This window comes from Bombina bombina, chromosome 5 (assembly GCF_027579735.1).
Source record: "Bombina bombina isolate aBomBom1 chromosome 5, aBomBom1.pri, whole genome shotgun sequence".
In the NCBI taxonomy this organism is placed as follows: Eukaryota; Metazoa; Chordata; class Amphibia; order Anura; family Bombinatoridae; genus Bombina; species Bombina bombina.
The window spans coordinates 946998884-947005313 of NC_069503.1; positions in this window are offsets into that span (position 1 = coordinate 946998884).

Sequence of the window (6430 nt, forward strand, 5' to 3'; positions counted from 1 at the left end):
AATGAGCTTTAATTCTCTGAGGCGGGGCTTGACCTGACTCCAAATAAGCTTGATGAATGAAAAGCTTTAACTAAGAGGCCAAGGAAATAGCAGAGGCCTTCTGACCTTTCCTAGGACCAGAAAATATAACAAATAGACTAGAAGTCTTCCTGAAATCTTTAGTAGCTTCAACATAATATTTCAAAGCTCTCACCACATCCAAAGAATGTAAGGATCTTTCCAAAGAATTCTTAGGATTAGGACACAAGGAAGGGACAACAATTTCTCTACTAATGTTGTTAGAATTCACAACCTTAGGTAAAAATTCAAATGAAGTCTGCAAAACCGCCTTATCCTGATGAAAAATCAGAAAAGGAGATTCACAAGAAAGAGCAGATAGCTCAGAAACTCTTCTAGCAGAAGAGATTGCCAAAAGGAACAACACTTTCCAAGAAAGTAGTTTAATATCCAAAGATTGCATAGGCTCAAAAGGAGGAGCCTGTAATGCCTTCAAAACCAAATTAAGACTCCAAGGAGGAGAAATCGATTTAAAGACAGGCTTAATACGAACTAAAGCCTGTACAAAACAGTGAATATTAGGAAGATTAGCAATCTTTCTGTGAAATAAAACAGAAAGAGCAGAGATTTGTCCCTTCAAGTAACTTGCAGACAAACCCCTATCCAAACCATCCTGGAGAAACTGTAAAATTCTAGGAATTCTAAAAGAATGCCAAGCGAATTTATGACAAGAACACCATGAAATGTAAGTCTTCCAAACTCGATAATAAATCTTCCCAGATTTACGAGCTTGTAACATAGTATTGATTACTGAATCAGAGAAACCTCTATGACTTAGTACTAAGCGTTCAATTTCCATACCTTCAAATTTAATAATTTGAGATCCTGATGGAAAAACGGAACTTGAGACAGTAGGTCCGGCCTTAACGGAAGTGGCCAAGGTTGGCAACTGGACATCCGAACAAGATCTGCATACCAAAACCTGTGGGGCCATGCTGGAGCCACCAGCAGCACAAATTATTGTTCAATGATGATCTTGGAGATCACTCTTGGAAGAAGAACTAGAGGCGGGAAGATATAAGTAGGCTGATAACACCAAGGAAGTGTCAGTGCATCTACTGCTTCCGCCTGAGAATCCCTGGACCTGGACAGGTTTGTGGGAAGTTTCTTGTTTAGATAAGAAGCCATCAGATCTATTTCTGGAAGACCCCACATCTGAACAATTTGAGAAAACACATCAGGATGGAGAGACCACTCCCCTGGATGTAAAGTCTGACGGCTGAGATAACCCGCCTCCCAAATGTCTACACCTGGGATATGAACCGCAGAAATTAAACAGGAGCTGGATTCCGCCCAAACAAGTATCTGAGATACTTATTTTATAGCTTGGGGACTGTGAGTCCCACCCTGATGATTGACATATGCCACCGTTGTGATATTGTCTGTCTCAAAACAAATGAACGGTTCTCTCTTCAACAAAGGACAAAACTGAAGAGCTCTGAGAATTGCACGTTCTAAAATATTGATTGGTAATCTCGCCTCTTGAGATTTCCAAACCCCTTGTGCTGTTAGAGATCCCCAAACAGCTCCCCAACCTGAAAGACTCGCATCTGTTGTGATCACAGTCCAGGTTGGCCGAACAAAAGAGGCCCCTTGAACTAAACGCTGGTGATTTGACCACCACGTCAGAGAGTGTCGAACATTGGAATTTAAGGATATTAATTGTGATATCTTTGTATAATCCCGGCACCATTGATTCAGCATGCAAAGCTGGAGGTCTCATGTGAAAACGAGTAAAAGGAATCACGTCCGATGCTGCAGTCATGAGGCCTAAAATTCCATGCACATAGCCACTGAAGGTAATGACTGAGACTGAAGGTGCCTACATGCTGCAACCAATTTCAAACGTCTCTTGTCTGTTAGAGACAGAGTCATGGACACTGAATCTATCTGGAAACCTAAAAAGGTGACCCTTGTCTGAGGAATCAAAAAACTTTTTTGTAAATTGATCCTCCAACCATGTTTTCGAGGAAACAACACTAGTTGATTTGTGTGAGATTCTGCAGAACATAAAGATTGAGCTAGATCGTCCAAATAAGGAAACACCGCAATACCCTGTTCTCTGATTACAGAGAGTAGGGCACCTAGAACCTTTGAAAAGATTCTTGGAGCCGTTGCTAGGCCAAATGGAAGAGCAACAGATTGGTAATTCTTGTCTAGAAAAGAGAATCTCAGGAACTGATAATGTTCTGGATGAATCGGAATATGAAGGTATGCATCCTGCAAGTCTATTGTAGACATATAATGTCCTTGCTGAACAAAAGGCAGAATAGTCCTTATAGTCACCATCTTGAAAGTTGGTACTCTTACATAATGTTTCAAAATTTTCAGATCCATAACTGGTCTGAATGAATTTTCTTTCTTTGGAACAATGAATAGATTTGAATAAAACCCCAGGCCTTGTTCCTGAAAAGGAACCGGCATGATTTCCCCTGAAACCTCCAGGTCTGAAACACACTTCAGGAAAGCCTGGGCTTTTACTGAATTCACTGGGATGTGAGAGAGAGAAAAAATCTTCTCACAGGAGGTCTTACTCTGAATCCTATTCGGTACCCCTGAGAGACAATGCTCTGAATCCATTGATTTTGGACAGAATTTGCCCAAACATCCTTGAAAAACCTTAATCTGCCCCCTACCAGCTGAGCTGGAATGAGGGCCGCACCTTCATGCGGACGTAGGGGCTGACTTTGGTTTCTTAAAAGGCTTGGATTCATTCCAATTTGAGGAAGGCTTCCAATTGGAAACAGATTCCTTGGGGGAAGGATTAGGTTTTTGTTCCTTATTTTGACGAAAGGAACGAAAACGATTAGAAGCCTTAGATTTACCCTTAGGTTTTTTATCCTGAGACAAAAAAAAACTCCCTTCCCCCCCAGTAACAGTTGAAATAATAGAATCCAACTGAGAACCAAATAAATTATTACCTTGGAAAGAGATAGTAAGCTATATTTAGATGTCATATCAGCATTCCAAGATTTAAGCCACAAAGCTCTTCTAGCTAACATAGCTAAAGACATGGATCTAACATCAATTTTGATAATATCAAAAATAGCATCACAAATAAAATGATTAGCATGTTGCAGTAAACGAACAATGCTATATAAGTCAGAATCCTATTCTTGTTGCTTCTAAATTCTCCAACCAAAAAGTTGAAGCAGCTGCAACATCAGCCAAAGAAATTGCAGGCCTAAGAAGATGACCTGAATATAAATAGGCTTTCCTTAGATAAGATTCAAGCTTCCTATCTAAAGGATCTTTAACCCCTTAATGACCACAGCACTTTTCCATTTTCTGTCCGTTTGGGACCAAGGCTATTTTTACATTTTTGCTGTGTTTGTGTTTAGCTGTAATTTTCCTCTTGCTCATTTACTGTACCCAGACATATTATATACCGTTTTTCTCGCCATTAAATGGACTTTCCAAAGATACCATTATTTTCATCATATCTTATAATTTATTATAATTTTTTTTTATAAAATATGAGAAAAAAATGGAAAAAACACACTTTTTCTAACTTTGACCCCCAAAATCTGTTACACATCTACAACCACCAAAAAACACCCATGCTAAATATTTTCTAAATTTTGTCCTGATTTTAGAAATACCCAATGTTTACATGTTCTTTGCTTTTTTTGCAAGTTATAGGGCCATAAATACAAGTAGCACTTTGCTATTTCCAAACCATTTTATTCAAGATTGGCGCTAGTTACATTGGGACACTGATATCTTTCAGGAATCCCTGAATATCCCTTGACATGTATATATTTTTTTTTAGAAGACATCCCAAAGTATTGATCTAGGCCAATTTTGGTATATTTCATGCCACCATTTCACCGCCAAATGCGATCAAATACAAAAAATCGTTCACTTTTTCACAAACTTTCGGTTTCTCACTGAAATTATTTACAAACAGCTTGTGCAATTATGGCATAAATGGTTGTAAATTTTTCTCTGGGATCCCCTTTTTTCAGAAATAGCAGACATATATGGCTTTGGCATTGCTTTTTGGTAATTAGAAGGCCGCTAAATGCCGCTGCGCACCACACGTGTATTATGCCCAGTAGTGCAGGGGTTAATTAGGGAGCTTGTAGGGTTAATTTTAGCTTTAGTCTAGTGTAGCAGACAACCCAAAGTATTGATCTAGGCCCATTTTGGTATATTGCATGCCACCATTTCACCGCCAAATGCGATCAAATAAAAAAAAAAGTTCCCTTTTTCACAAACTTTTTGTTTCTCACTGAAATTATTTACAAACAGCTTGTGCAATTATGGCATAAATGGTTGTAATTTTTTCTCTGTGATCCCCTTTGTTCAGAAATAGCAGACACATATGGCTTTGGCGTTGCTTTTTGGTACTTAGGCCGCTAAATGCGCATCACAAGTATTATGGCTAGCAGTGAAGGGGTTAATTAGGTAGCTGGTAGGGAGCTTGCAGGGTTAATTTTAGCTTTAGTGTAGAGCTTAGCCTCCCACCTGAAGCATCAGACCCCCTGATCCCTCCCAAACAGCTCTCTTCCCTCCCCCACCCCACAATTGTCCCCGCCATCTTAAGTACTGGCAGAAACTCTGCCAGTACTAAAATAAAGGCTATATTTGGGCTTTTTTTTTTTTTTAAAAAGAAAAGGCATATTTACATATGCTGCTCTGTAGGACCCCCCTTTAGCCCCCAACCTGACTGATCCCCCACCAAAAATCTCTCTAACTCTCCCCTCTGTCTTAATGGCCGCTGTCTGCCAGTACCCAGTTTAGAATAAAATTGCTGATATTTTTAAATTTTTCCCCTTTTCTGTAGTGTAGCTCCCTGCCCCACCAAAGACCAACCCCCCACCCCCTCCTAGATACCTTCAATTTATATTTTTTTTAAATTAAAATACCCCTTATTCAAACTTTTCAAAGTTATATTTTCTGTAGTGTAGCGTTCCCACCCGCTCCCGCCCCGTGCACGCACCCGCCCGCCGCCCCCCCGTGCACGCGCGCGCCCCCATCGGCCCTGCCCCCGATCCCGCCCCCCTCTACATTACCCGGCCCATCGATGGCGGCCCACCCACCTCCCAAGTTGGCTCCCACCCACCAACGATACCGGCCATCGATGTCCGGTGCAGAGAGGGCCACAGAGTGGCTCTCTCTGCATCGGATGGCCATCTAGAGTAATTGCAGGATGCCTCCATATCGAGGCATCACTGCAATAACCGGAAAGCAGCTGGAAGCGAGCAGGATCGCTTCCAGCTGCTTTCCACACCGAGGACGTGCAGGGTACGTCCTCAGGCGTTAACTGCCTTTTTTTTTAGGACGTACCCTGCACGTCCTCGGTCGTTAAGGGGTTAAAGGAAGTACTATCTTCCATAGGAATAGTGGTTCGTTTAGCAAGAGTAGAAATAGCCCCATCAACTTTGGGGATCATTTCCCAAAACTCTATTGAAATTGCTGGTAAAGGATACAATTTTTTAAACCTTGCAGAAGGATTAAAAGGAGTACCCGGCTTATTCCATTCCTTAGAAATCATATTAGAAATAGCATCAGGAATAGGAAAAACCTCTGGAGTAACCACAGGAGGTTTAAAAACAGAATTTAAACTTTAACTGGTTTTAATATCAAGAGGACTAGCTTCCTCAATATCCAAAGTAATTAACACTTCTTTTAACAAAGAACGCATATACTCCATTTTAAATAAATAAGTAGATTTGTCAGTGTCAATCTCTGAGGAAGGATCTTCTGAATCAGATAGATCCTCATCAGAGGTGGATAATTCATTATGTTGTCGGTCATTTGAAATTTCATCAACTTCATGAGAAGTTTTAAAAGACCTCTAACACTTATTAGGAGGAGGAAATGCAGACAAAGCCTTCTGAATAGAATCAGTAACAAATTCTTTAAAATTCATAGGTATATCATGTACATTAGAAGTGGAAGGAACTGCAACCGGCAATGTACTATTACTGATGGACACACTATCTGCATGTAAAATTTTATCATGACAACTAATACAAATGACATTAGGAGATATAATCTCCACAATTTTACAACAAATGCACTTAGCTTTGGTAGAACCGATGTCAGGCAGCAAAGTTCCAACAGATACTTCTGAGGCAGGATCAGATTGAGACATCTTACAAAATGTAAAAGAAAAAACAACATATAAAGCAAAATTATCAATTTCCTTATATGACAGTTTCAGGAATGGAAACAAATGCAAATAGCATAGCCCTCTGACATAGAAAAAGGCAAGAGGCAAAAGCAATTGGGCAATAAATAAAATGTCTGGAAATAACACACTCGCGTCACTAACGATGCAACCCTGTGTGAAACCTCTGCGTCAATTACGATGCCGGAAATGACGAACTTGCGTCAACGGACGTGCCTTTCGTGCCAGAAAAAT